General features: G+C 44.0%; 1 pseudogene; it reads left to right on the forward strand.

The window, feature by feature from the left end:
• The first annotated feature begins 1,318 nt into the window (after window positions 1-1,318).
• On the forward strand, window positions 1,319-13,732 carry LOC118575421 (annotated as a pseudogene).
• Window positions 13,733-14,530: the final 798 nt, after the last annotated feature.

Below are 14,530 nucleotides of genomic sequence, written 5' to 3' on the forward strand. Positions count from 1 at the left end.
TTATTGGGGTGAATGCTGGAAGATCAGAGAAACAGAACAAGGCACAGCCACCTCACCTTGCCAGTTCCTCAGCTGGTCTTGTTTCCTCAGACTGGAAGCTTCTGAGTCCTCATCTGAATGGGTCTCAGCTGAACTGCTGCTCAAAGCCTAAAGGCTTAACCAGCCAAAGGCTTTTAGTTTCTGGTCCTCACGCCTTATATACCTTTCTGTTTTCTACCATCACTCCCTGGGATTAAAAGTGTGTGTCACCATGCCTGACTGTTTCCAATGTGGCCTTTTACTCACAGAGATACAGAGGGATTTCTGTCTCTGAAATGCTAGGATTAAAGGCGTGAGTGCCACCATTTTCTAGCCTCTGTATCTAGTGGTTGTCTCTTCTCTGACCCCAGATAAATTTTTAGGGTACACAATATTTTGGGGAACACAATACCACAAGCTATATTCTGCCCAAGGTCTCCCTCTGCCTCCCCGGCTCTGGGAATCTTGGTGCTTCCTCCAGTGGTGATTCAAGGATTATGATTAGAGTCTACTGAAGATTTATGTTTATTAAAAAACAAACATATAAACCATGGTCTAGAGACAGCAGAGATGGCTCAGGGGTTGAGAGCATTTGCTGTGCTTATCGAGGACCCAAGTTCAGATCCCAGCATCCACATAGAGGCTCACAAGTATAACTTTTTTCCATGGCATCTAATACCTCTGGGGACACCATACAGGCACCTGTTGACATACACACAGGCAAGAAAAAACACACCGATGTAAAAGTAATAAGTCTTTAAAAAAAAAATAGATTGTGAGAGTGCCAGAGATGAAATTCCTTCCCCCCTGCTCCGGTTATGGCTGCAGTTTTCTCTTCTAGCTTTGTGACCTCCAGGAGTTTAGCTGAGATGATGAAGACCATGAAGGTGACAATCTCTGTCCGATGCTGCCATCTTTGTCTTGTGAGGGATGATGACTTCAGTGCTTGAGATCCAGCAGACATTCAGACCCAAGAAATGGTTGATGAATGAATAAAAATATAACTAGGATCATGGATCAAAGACAGAAAGGCAGGTGGATAGGGAGGGAGGCATTTGCTGAGGGAAAGCTCAGGTGACCCTGACCTCAGTGTGAGGGGACCTGGTGCTGCACTCCACACACCAGCATTTGGCCTGAGGTTGTGTTAATCAAGGGAGCTTCTGTAGAAGAGGGAGGTGAGTGTGTGAATTTTCCTCTAGACGGAAACATCCCTGCTGGAGCCAGGAGGAGCTGATGAGGCTCAGGAAACACAAGAAGCTACAGGTTCAGGAGCTGACACAATGTAGCGCTTCCCTCTCAGGGTTAAACCAGCTGCAGCTCCTGAGGGAGAGGAGACTGCTGAGTGGAGCTGCTGGGAGCTGTGCAGGGGACTGCAGTGATGCAGCTGGCGAGTGTGCACTGGGGTGGGCACCTCAGTGGTTATCCCGACTCACCCAGCCCCTGTGTGCGACCAGTGAGCTCCGGGGTCAGCGATCTGACCCTGGATGGATGTTTTCCTTGGTATGCTGTCACTGTCTCCATCTGTGATGGAGGAAATCCACTCCTCATGCAGGGGACACAGCTGTGTCCATTGTGATCAGCCCACAGAGTCTGTTCTGGATGTGAGATCAAAGTTCTCTTTCTTTCTTTCTTTCTTTCTTTCTTTCTTTTTTTTTGAGACAGGGTTTCCCTGTGTAGTTTTGAGCCTTTCCTAGAACTCACTTGGGAGCCCAGGCTGGCCTTGAACTCACAGAGATGCATCTGCCTGCCTCAGCCTCCCGAATGCTGGGATTAAAGGCATGCACAACCACTGCCCAGCTCTTTTTTTAAAATATACATTTATTTATTAAAATATTTTTCATTTTACATACCAACCCCAGTTCCCCCTCCCTCCCCTTCTCCAGCCTCCTCACCTCCCTCCCACTGTACCCCCAACCACTCCTCAGAGTAGTCAACAAAGTGTAGCATACCAAGTTGAAGTACAGCCTAGCCCCTCCCCATTGTATCAAGGCTGAGCAAGGTATCCCACCACAGGGAATGGGCTCCAAAAAGCCAGTTCATGCACCTGGGACCTCACAAACAGATCAAGCCACACAACTATCATCCACATTTGGCAGGCCTAGTTCAGTCCCTGCAGATTCCCTAGCTGTCAGTCCAGAGTCAGCTCTAACTAGCACCGGTCAGCTGTTTCTGTGGGTTTCCCCATCATGATCTTGACCCCCCTCTTCTTCATTTTTTTTTTTGAATGCCATTTATTGAAGAATGGAAGAGGTCTAAAATAGAGGCTTACAGCACAATGGAAGAACCCTGGAGGGCAGAAGTTTGCTTCTGATTTTTTTTTTTTTAAGCTTAGGATCAAACCCCAGGCCTTGTGTTTGCTAGGCAAGTGCTCTACCACTGAGCTAATCCCCAACCCTGCTTCTGATGTTTTACAACCTTGCATCTCAGCTGTTAATGCCCAATATGCTGGATACACAGACAAGGAACATCCCTTAAGCATTCAGGAGGTTGGAATCTTGAAGGGAATTAGCATAAGGAGGATATCCAGGTCAATGCCAACAAGCAATACAACAATTACCCAAACCAGGAGCTGGGCCCTACAGGTCCCCCTTTTACTAAAAAATGAGCTCTGGCTTAGGTTATGTGGAACGTCAGCAGGTCACCTTACCCATCATGGAGGCACCTGCCCAGGCCACACAGGCGTTGTGTCTTAGGTTGGTGAGTACCCCCCAGACATTACCCGCCTCTGAATACTCATTATCATACAATCTCAGTCCTGTGAGAGCTGCAGAGTTAACTGTTACCAAAGATCTCTAAGTGGTGCTGGGCTTGCAATCTGTGTGTTCGACACAGAAAAGACCAACAGATGTTTTAACCCACCCATAGCCAGTAGGCTAGAGGCAATTGAGCCATTCCCTTCCTTAACGAGCCTTACTGCAAATTGGAGTCCTTGTAAGATGGTATCCTGAGAGCAAATGGAACTTGAGTTTGTAAATTTATAACTTTCAAAGCCAATTGGAATGTATATAACTATTGATTTCAATTTGTCATGCCCAATAGAATGAAAGATTCATTAAATGTGGTAGCTACTTTTGCTGCCAGGGTGTCCACTGTGCTAGCTGTAATAACCAGTTATGAAATGGCAATCCCAGAAACAGTAGTAGCAGTGGTCCTCACTGTTATAGCAGCAACAATGGCAGCAGAAATATCAAATTCTCTTCTGGAGCATGTGGGTATCCATTGGCATGAGGCCCATTTTTCTTGATCCCAGCATGACTTAAGCTGGCAGCTCTGCAAAAGAACAACTAAGAACCATAAAGGAAAAACAGGCAGCTCTCAAGGAGCAGAACTAATGGTCTCATAACGGCTACATTCAGGTTCACAAATTTTAAGGTATCTTCAAAAGGAGCTAAATGAATTTCAGCAGGCCAAAGAAACGAAGTCCTGTTTCCAAGACACACTAGGAAGTGATACAGTGTTGCTGGTCTCCTGGAGCAAGTGCTGTGGTGGGAAGATGCCTGTGATACAGTATAAGGGAATAAACAAGGACAGGTGTGTCAGGAGGTGGAGGGCAGAAGGGAAGGTGTCCAGAGTGAGAGGAACAGGACAGAGAGCTGATGTTTTTTTAAATATATTAATAGTTTTTAGTGTGGCATGCTGGCACATACATGCTTTATTCCTAGCCCTTTCCACCTGGAGGCAGGAGGATACCTGTGAGTTGAAGTCTAGCCTGGTCTACATAGTGACGCCATCTCAAAAATTATTTATTTTAATTATGTTTTGTGTTAATTACTGTTATGTTGCTGTTCAAACACCAAGACCAAAGCAACATTTAGAAGAGTTTCTCTGGGCTACAGCTCCATGGATAAGAGTGCATCATGGCAAGTAAGCAGAGCAAGAGCCACAGGCATGGTGGGGAGCGGGAAGCTGAGAGTCACTTCCTCAGGGCAAACAGGAAGCAGAGAGAGCAGCATGGAGGCAGATGGGACTTTTTACTCTCACAGCCCCTCCCTCCCCCAGTAACACACTTCCTCCAGCAGGCCACACCTCTTAAACCTCCACCTCCCCAAATAGCACCACCAAGTAGGGAACAAAGTTCAACTACCCAGCACTATGGGGACATTTCTCTCAGGATCCACCTCTGTGGACTTGTGGCATCCAGTGTGTGTGGCCAGGTGAGTGCAGGGCTCCTGGAGGTCAGAAGAGGGTGTCAGATCCCCTAGGTGTGGGTGCTGGGAACTGAACTTGGTTCTTGGCAGGAATAGAATGTGCTCTTAGTATCTCAGCCATCAGCCCTGCCCAAAGGATGCTGTTTCAATAGGTGGTCAGTGTGGTGTCATGCAGAGGGTGACAGCTGAGGAAAGATTTGATGATCCTATAACATCAGTCTTTGACTTCTTCCTTTCCAGTTTGTAAACCCTTGATCTCCTTCAGTTGTCTGCTTTCTCTAGTTAGAACTTCCAGTCCAAAGTGAACAGATATGCAGAGAGTAGACAGCCCTGTCTTCTTCCTGATTTTAGTGGAATTGCTTTGAGTTTCTCTCCATTTAATGTGATGTTGGCTGTAGGTTTGCTGTGAACTGCCTGCTTATGTTTAGGTCTGTCCCTTGTATCCCTGATCTCTTCAAAACTTTTATCATGAAGGGGTTTTGGATTTTGTCAAAGGCTTTTATCAGCATCTAAAGAGATGATCATGTGTTGTTTTTTCTTTCAGTTTGTTTACTTGCAAGTATTTTTGCATTTATATTCATAAGGGAGAATGATCTGTAATTCACTTACTGAGTTGAATCTTTGTGTGGTTTGGGTATCAGGGTGACTGTGGCCTTATAAAATGAATTTTGCAATGTTCCTTCTGTTTCTATTTTTGTTTATTTTGTTTTGTTTTTCGACACAGGGTTTCTCTGTGTAGTTTTGTTGCATGCCCTGGATCTTACACTGTAGAGCAGGCTGGCCTCAAACTCACAAAGATCTGCCTGCCTCTGCCTCCCAAGTGCTGGGATTAAAGGCATGCACCGCCACCGCCCGGCTCCTTCTGTTTCTATTTTGTGGATTAATTTGAGGAACATTGGCGGTAATTCTTCTTTGAATATGTGGTAGAATTCTGGGCTAAAAATGTCTGACCCTGGACTTTTTCTGTTGGGAGACTTTTAATGACTGCTTATATTTCCTTAGGGATTATAGCTCTTCTTAAGTTGTCTATCTGATCTTCATTTTACTTTGGCAAGTGGTATTTATCAAGAAAATTGCCATTTTATTTAGATTTTCCAATTTTGGGGAGTACAGGTTTTTAAAGTATGACGTAATGCTGTGAATTAATCCTTTCCTACACTATGAATATGTATTACTCTCGGTGGTTAATAAAAAGCTAACAGCCCAGTAGCTGGGCAGGAAGTTAGGTAGGAAAGCCAAAGTAAGAATGCTGGAAAGAGGAAGGCAGAGTCAGGAGTCGACAGCCAGACACAGAGGAAGCAAGATGAGAATGTCATACTGAGAAAAGGTGCCATGCCACAAGGCTAAATAGATAAGAATTATGGGTTAAATTAAGTGTAAGAGCTAGCTAGTAATAAGCCTGAGCTACTGGCCTAGCATTTATATTAAACCTCTAAGTCAACTATTTGGGAAGCTGATGCTAGATATTTGGGTGTAGTTGGAAGGGTTAGAAGTTCTTCTTAATAAAATCAAACCTGAGGCCAGTTATTGGGGTGAATGCTGGAAGATCAGAGAAGCAAAACAAACCACAGCTATCTCACCTTGCTAGTTCCTCAGGTATCCTGTTTCCTCAGGCTGGAAGCTTTTGAGTCCTCATCCCAATGACTCTCAGGTGCACTGTGCTTCTCTAAAGCCTGAATGCTAAACCAGCCAAATGCTTAACTAACTCTGGTGACTGGTTTTCACGCCTTATATATCTTTCTACTTTCTGCGTCACTCCCTGGGATTAAAGGCTGGGTTTCTGGGATTAAAGGTGTGGGTCACCATGTTTAGCTGTTTCTAAAGTGGCCTTGAACTCAGAAATCCCCCTGGCTCTGCCTCCCAAGTGCTGGCATTAAAGGCGTGCACCACCACCGCCCAACTTCTGCTATGGCTTTCTCTGACCCATTTTCTAGCCATCATTTGTGGCTCTGTATCTAGTGGCTGTCTGTTCTCTGCCCCCATATATGTTTCTTTCGGGGAACACACAATATTTTGGGGAACACAATACCACCACATTTGGGAGTTGCTGGTGGGACAGAAACTTCTGTCTACAACCTAATGATTCTTAGATTTCCTTGTTGTCTGTTGTTATGTACCCTTTTCATTTCTGATTTTACTAATTTGAATATACTCTCTGAGAATTTTACATAGCTTGGATAAGGGTTTGTCTATCTTGTTGACTTTCTCAAAGAACCAACTCTTTGTTTCATTGATTCTTTGTATTCTCTTTGTTTCTATTTTCTAGATATCAGTTTGATTATTTCTTGTGAGCTACTCCTCTTGGGTGTGCTTGCTTCTTTTTGTTCTAGAGCGTTCATGTGTGCTGTTAAATTGCTAGTATGAGATCTCTCCAAGTATTCTGTGTAGGCACTTAGTGCTCTGAACATTCCTCTTAGCACCACTTTGTGTCCCAGAAGTTTGAGTACGTTGTACACTAATTTTCATTGAATTCTAGAAAGTCTTTCATTTCTTTCCTTCTTTCTTTCTTTCCTTCCTCCCTCCTTCCCTCCTTCCTTCCTTCCTTCTTTCCTTTCTTTCTTTCTTTCTTTCTTTCTTTCTTTCTTTCTTTCTTTCTGTCTGTCTGTCTGTCTGTCTGTCTTGATCCAGTGGTCATTCAGTAGAGACTTGCTCTGTTTCCATGAGTTTGTAGACTTTCTGTTGTTGTTGAAATCCAGCTTTAATAAGAGGTTGTTTGTTTAGAGAGGATCGTTTCAATTTTCTTGTATCTGTTGAGACTTATTTTATGTCAGAGTATGTGATCAATTTTGGAATAAGTTCCATGAGGTGCTGAGAAGAAGGTATATTCTTTTGTGTTTGAATAGAATGTTCTGTAGATATCTGCTGGGTCCATTTGGTTTATGACGTCTGTTAGCTCCAATACTTCTCTGTTTAGTGTTTGTCTGGTTGACCTGTCCACCGGTGAGAGTGGGGTCTACTGAAGTCTCCCACTATCAATGTAATGTTTCTTTTACAAACATGGGTGCCCTTGTGTTCAGGGCATAGATGTTAAGAACTGAAAACATTATCTTGGTGGATTTTTTCTTTGATGAATATGAAGTGTTCTTCCCTATGTTTTTTGGTTAATTTTGGATGAAGTCTCTTTGTTAGGTATTAGACTGGCTACACCAGCTTGCTTCTTGAATCCATTTTCTCAGAATATGTTTTTCCAACCCTTTACTCTGAGGTTATGCCTATCTTTAGTATTAAGGTATGTTTCTCATATGCAGCAGAAGGGTGGATCCTGCTTTTACATTCATTCCGTTAGTCTGTGTCTTTTTATTGGATAATTGAATCCATTGATATTGGGAGATGTCAATGAACAATGATTGTTAATCACTGTTGTTTGGTTGTTGTTGTTATGGTGTTTGGTGGTGGTGGTGATGATGTGTGCTTGTGTGTGTGTTTCCCATTTTTGGTTTTGCTACTGTGAAATCATTTATTTCCCGGGTTCTCATGTGTGTAAATAACCCCCATATGTTGGAGTTTTCGTTTTAGCACCTTCTGTAGGGCTGGATTTGTAGGCAGATACTATTTTAAATATACTTCGTTAAAAAAATATATCTTTTTTTCTCCATCTATGGTGATTGAAAGTTTTCCTGGGTTTGGTAGTCTGAGCTGGCATCTGTGGTCTCCTAGAGTCTGCAGCACATCTGTCCAGGCCCTTCTGGATTTTAGAGTCTCCACTGAGAGCAGCGGTAATCCAAATAGGTCTGCACTCATATGTTACTTGTCCTTTTCCCCTTAAGCTTTTAGTAGACTTTCTCTTTTCTGTATGTTTGGTGTTTTGATTATTATATGGTTTGTGTTTTCTTCATTGCTTCTGTCTCTATTTTCAGGGCTTGAACATTTTTCTTTGTTTCCTTCAAGTGTTTGTTTTTTCTTGGGTTTCTTGACATTCATTAAGGGATTTACTCGTTTCCTTTGATTTTTTTTATTCCTCGGTATCTTTAAGAAAGGAAGAAGTTGCCAGGTGGCAATGGTACATGCCTTTAATCCCAGCACTCGAGAGACAGAGCCAGGCAGAGAGTTGGAAGCAAGCTTGGTCTAGAGAGAGACATCCAGGACAGGTACCAAAACTACACAGAGAAACCCTGTCTCGAAAAACAAAAACAAAAAAATAAAGGAAGGAAGAAATCAAAGTATCTTTATTTGCATATGATATCATGGTATACATAAGAGAATCCCCAAAATTCTACCAGGGAACTTGTACAACTGATAAAAACCTTCAGCAATGTGGCTGGATACAAGATTGACTAAAAAAAAAAAATCAGTAGGACTCCTAAATACAAATGATAAACACACTGAGAAACAAATCAGGGATTAACAATTTCCTTCACAATAGCCACAAACAACATAAAATATCTGTGGTAACTGAACCTGAACTCGTTAAGTGAAAGACTTGTACTATTAAACTTCAAGTCTCTGAAGAAAGAAACTGAAGAAGACATCAGAGGATGGAAAAATCTTCCATGCTCATGGATCAGCAGGATTAACACAGTGAAAAGGCCATTTTACCAAAAGCAATCTACAGATTCAACACCATCCCCATCAAATTTTTTATGGTCCTTGAAAAGAAACGGCTCAACTTTATGTGGAAAAACAACACACCCAGGATCGATAAATCAATCCTGAACAATAAAAGAACTTCTGGGGGTTTCACAATCCCTGGTTTCAAGATCTACTACAGAGTTTTAGTGCTAAAAGATGCATGGTATTGACATAAAAACTGACGGGTGATCAATGGAATTGAATCAAAGACCCAGACATACACACACACACACACACACACACACACACACACACACACACCCCTATGGACACCTGATTTTTATAAAGAAGCTAAAAACTACACAACAGAGAAAAGAAAGCATCTTCAACAGTTGGTGCTGGTCTAACTGGATGTCTGCACGTAGGAGAATGTAAATAGATCTCCATGTATCATCCTGCACAAAACCCAAGTCCAAGTAGTTCAAAGACCTCAACATGAATCCAGATACACAGAACCTGACAGAATAGAAAGTAGGGGAAAGCCTTGAACACATCAATACAGGAGATAACTTCCTAAACAGAACACTGACAGCCAAATCAAACATTCCAATTAGAAAATGGTGTACAGATCTAAAGAGAGAATTCTCAACAGAAGAAGTTCAAATGGACAAGAAACACTTTAAAAATGTTCAACAATGTTGGCACAGGAGAAAACTTCCTGAACAGAACACCAATAGCACAGGCACTAAGATCAACAATTAAGAGAGAAAGAAAGAGAGAGACCCCCGCAGATCCTGAGCCAGAAGGAAGGTTCAGGGAGGGGAAGGAGTCCTGGAGCCCTTCAGCAGCTGGGGCAGGAGCAGCTGGAGGCCTCCTCTGCTGCCCTCCAGAGCAAGCCAGCACAGCTCACTGTCCCAGGCAGCAGTGCACTGGCCCTTGCTGCCTCAGCCTTTGCCTAGCAGAACCCCAGCAGCAGGACCATTTCAGTGTGGCTTGGCTCCTGTGCTCAGCTCAGGGACATCTCTGGAGCTGCGGGATCCTACAGGGCTCCGAAGTCCTGACTGGCAGCCCTGGGCAAGTGGGTGGGTAAGTTGGCATGCTGGTCATCCCTTCTCTCTTTCCACCTGAGTTCAATCTGTGCTGCCCGTGTCCAGGTGCTGGGCTGCCAGACCGACACGACCCCCCATTCCTGCCTGCAGCCCTCTTGTCATGCTGCCCAAAGTGGAGACTGGTCCGATCGCATGGGGAACAGGGGCAGATGCCGGAAAACAAGCAAGTGTCTCAATTTAAAATGGTGAATTTCTCCATGATGAAGATCTCGAAGAGCTATGTCCTGTTTGTGGTGATAAAGTATCCGGGTACCATTATGGTCTCCTTACCTGTCAAAGCTGCAAGGGTTTTTTTAAGTGAACAGTCCAAATCAATAAAAGGTACACATGTATATAAAACCAGAACTGCCAGAACTGACAAAACACAGAGAAACCATAGTCCTTACTGTCGATTCCAAAAATGTCCAAGTGTTGGAATGAAGCTAGAAGCCGTAGGAGCTGAGCGCATGCAAGGAGGCAGAAGTAAGTTGGGGCCGATGTACAAGAGAGACAGGGCCCTAAAGCAACAGAAGAAAGCCCTCATCCCTCATTGGAGCTGATGGATTTAAGTTGGAATCCATGACTCAGGTGATGCAAGTGATGCCCTTGGACCTGACCATCTTCTCTGCAATTCAGAACATCCATTCTGCCTCCAAAGGCCTACCTCTGAACCTTGCTGCCTTGCCTCCCACAGACTATGACAGAAGTCCCTTTGTCACCTCCCCCATTAGCATGACAATGCCACCTCCTGGCAGCCTGCAAGGTTACCAATATGGTCACTTTCCTAGCCTGGCCATCAAGTCTGAGTACCCAGATCCCTACATCAGCTTGCCTGAGTCAGTGATGGACTACTCCTACATGGATGGTTACCAGATACGCTCCCCAGCCAGCACCCCATACCTGATACAGGAACTTGTGAAGTGTGAACCAGATGAGCCTCAAATTCGAGTGAAAATCTCAGCTTACTCACAGCAAAGCAGGTTAACTGAGGCAAGCATGAAAAGCTGAACACATTTGGGCTCATGTGCAAAATGGCAGAGCAGACCCTCTTCTCCATTGTTGAGTGGGCCAGGAGTAGTGTCTTCTTCAGAGACCTGAAGGTTGATGACCAAATGAAGCTGCCTCAGAACTGCTGGAGTGAGCTCTTGATCCTTGATCACATTTACTGGCAAGTGGTACATGGGAAGGAAGGGTACCTCTTGCTGATTACTGGGCAGCAGGTTGACTACTCCAGCATAGCCTCACAAGCCAGAGTCACACTCACCAACCTCCTGAGTCATTCACAGGAGCTAGTCCTGAGACTTTGTTCTCTACAGTTTGACCATCCAGAGTTGGTATGTCTGAAGTTCCTAGTGCTGTTCAGCTTAGACATCAAGAATCTTGAGAACTTCCAGCTGGTGGAAGGTGTCCAGGAACAGGTGAATGCTGCCTGGCAGGACTACACGGTTTGCAACTACCCCCAGCGAACAGAGAAGTTTGGACAGCTGCTTCTTCTACTCCCGGAAATCATTGAGAAGTCAGGTGTTATTCTTATGGGTCTGTCTTTATATGTTACTTGGCCTTTTTTTTGAAGCTCTTAATATTTTTCTTTATTCTGTATGTTTAATGGTTTGATTATTATGTGGTGAGGGGACTTTTGTTTGGATCCAGTCTATTTGGTGTTCTGTAACCTTCTTGTATCTTTATAGGCATTTCCTTCTTTAGGTTGGGAAAATTTTCTTCTATGATTTTGTTGAATATATGTTCTGTGCCTTTGAGTTAGTATTCTTCTCCTTCTTCTTTCTATTCATAGGTTTGGTCTTTTCATGGTGTCCCAAATTTCCTGGACACTTTGGGTCATGACTTTGTTGGTTTTAGTGTTTTCTTTGACTGAAGAATCTATTTCCCCTCCTGTATCTTCAAGGCCAGAGATCCTCTCGTCCATCTTTTGCATTCTGGTGGTTATACTTGCATCTGTAGTTCCTGTTTGTTTACTCAGATTTTCCACTTCCAGCATCACCTCAGTTTGTGTCTTCTTTATTGTCTCCATTCCAGTTTTCAAATCTTGAACTGTTTCCCTCACTTGCTTAATTGCTTTCTCTTGACTTTCAAAGGATTTACTGATTTCTTCCCATTTTTTGTTGGACTTTTCCTTGATTTCTTTAAGGGAATTCCCCATTTCCTCTTTTAAGATCTCTAATATCTTCTTAAAGTCATTTAAGGTCTTCTGTTTCTTCTGTGTTGGGATATTCAGGTCTTGCTGACATAGGTTCTGATGAAACCATATTGATTTTTCTGTTGTTGACTGTATTTTTGCACTGGCAACTACCCATCTCTTTTTCCACTTGGGCAAGTGGTGTCTGTGTCTGAGGGAGCCTCTCTTGGTCTGATTGATACTTTTGGTCCAGTGGGAGCTCTTGGTCTAGTCGATGCTGATGGACTTTTTGTCTCAGGGAGCAGCTCTTAGTCTAATTGGTGCTAGTGGGCTCTGTCTCAGGGAGTAACTGCAATCATAGCCTATGGTAGTTGGTGATAGTCTGACCTGTCTGCAGGAGGTCTGCCTGACAACTGGCCTGAAACTGGGACTCTTATTCCAATCTGATGCTGGCAGGCTCTGTCTCAGGCAACAGTTGCAGTCTCTGAGGGTGGGTGGGATTTGGGGGAGATGGGCTTGCATTACAGAATCTGATGGGGGATGGTAGTATTCTGACCTGTGTGCAGGAGTTCTGCCTGCCAACTGCCCTGATACTGGGACTGCAATGGTTGGTGGTGTAGGGGCGCAGGGTTGTGCCTCTGGGCCCAAAGCCTAGGGGCTCAGGTGTTCGGGTATGAGGATAAAGACTCACTTCTTAGTCCAGTCAGGTGCTGGCAGGCTCTGTCTCAGGGAACAGTTGCAGCCAAATGGTCATTTCTACTTTAAATCCTCAGAGTGCACACTCACTCATCAATGGTTTTTTATGAAATCATACCAGGATGCCAAGGGGAAAAATGGGTACAAGTAATTAATCATCACCTTAGTAACCAAGCTACCATTAGCAAGAAAGGTAAGTCAGCTAGTAACAACTAGGGTGCTTTTGTTCTTGTTCCCTGAACTCAGTGAATCCCTTGCTCAACCATTAAAAGTGTGCTCTTCTAAACCTAGAATTGTTCCCTAAGATTTTCTACATCAAAGACATAGACAAAATCATCTTAACCTGACTATACTAACCATCTACATCTCTAAATTCTTTCTAAGGGTGGTGGTTGAATCCTTAATCTGCTCCAGTAGCAAATCTTGGAAAAAGTCAATCAGTTATTGTTAAGTACCAGTAACACTGCCCAGTGAGGGGCTAGAAACACCCTTAGTTTTCCTACAACTCATAGGTTATGAGGGACATGGTGACCATGAGGGCAATAAGCAGAACTATACTCAATTACAGCATTAGGTCCTCAGAACAATTCTTCCTTGGGGGCTCTGCCTCTCCAAGGCTCACCTAGCTTGTTTATTCTGACTAGTGAGTTGTTTTCCACGAGTTCCAAAGCTGCTTGCTGTTCCTCTCTCATGACTCCTGACAAATTAGTCCATTTATGTTGAGAGATAACAATGCCCAGTGGTCATTACTTTCACTTTGTTGTTGTTGGTGGTGGTGGTGGTGGTGATGGTGTATATGTGTGTGAAGGGACACTAGCCCACTCGAATATGTGGTCTGGCAGGCTTTGCTCTTCTCTCCCATTCCCTGTGCCTTGCTAAAATGCATTAGATTACAACCCTAAAGCTAGCCATCAATGTTTATCCCCTTATTTGAACACTTTTGTAGGCCAGACTCATTCCTGAGGGTGAGTACCGAAGTCCAGCAATCACAACCCTTCTTTGCTTCACCTACTGAACTCCCCCAATCAAAATACACCACTGCAGGCTAGCCCATTCTAACACAGACCTCTCCTTTCCAACATTACACCTGCAGGGTCATTGCTGCCATTTCTCTGCCGGGTCAGAAAGCAGCCACTTAGCTTTTCTTCCCCCTCTTGATAAAGCCTCTCCCTGTGAAAGCCTGTGTTTGGGTGTGGTTTGCGCCTACTCCAGGGCCTGGGAGAAGCCCCCACTGTGCAGGGGTCTCCTTCAGTGTGTGCTCATGCTTCCCTTCTTTCAGTCTTGCTGGGATGAGATTATTATTTCCTGTGTTTTCATGGATGTAGTTACCTCTTTGTGTTGGGGTTTTCTTTCCAGTACCTTCTACAGGGCTAAATTTGTAGACAGATATTGTTTAAATTTGACCTCCAAACCAAGAGTATATTAAATGGAGAAAAACTCAAAGCATTTCCACTAAAGTCAAGGACAAGACAACGATGCTCATACTCTCCCATCCATGTTCAACACACAACATAAAGTCTGGGGCTCAGGAATGAGACCAGGGAAGGAGATGATGGGGACACACATAGGGAAGGAGATGACAGAGACACATATAGGGACGGAGATGATGGGGACACAGATAGGGAAGGAGATGATGGGGACACATAGGGAAGGAGATGATGGGGACACACATAGGGAAGGAGATGATGGGGACACACATAGGGAAGGAGATGATGGAGACACACACAGGGAAGAAGATGATGGAGACACACATAGGGAAGGAGATGATGGGGACACACATAGGGAAGGAGAAAGTCCAAGTGTTTTCATCTGTAGATGATGATTCTGTGCAGTAGAGACCCCAAGAGTCCATCAGAAAACTCCACTGCTCAGGACCACCAACAATAAGACCCAACAGCCTCTTAGTCACTAATGAAAACAGACTAAGAAAGAGATCA

This window comes from Onychomys torridus, unplaced genomic scaffold, assembly GCF_903995425.1.
Source record: "Onychomys torridus unplaced genomic scaffold, mOncTor1.1, whole genome shotgun sequence".
NCBI classification, from domain to species: Eukaryota; Metazoa; Chordata; class Mammalia; order Rodentia; family Cricetidae; genus Onychomys; species Onychomys torridus.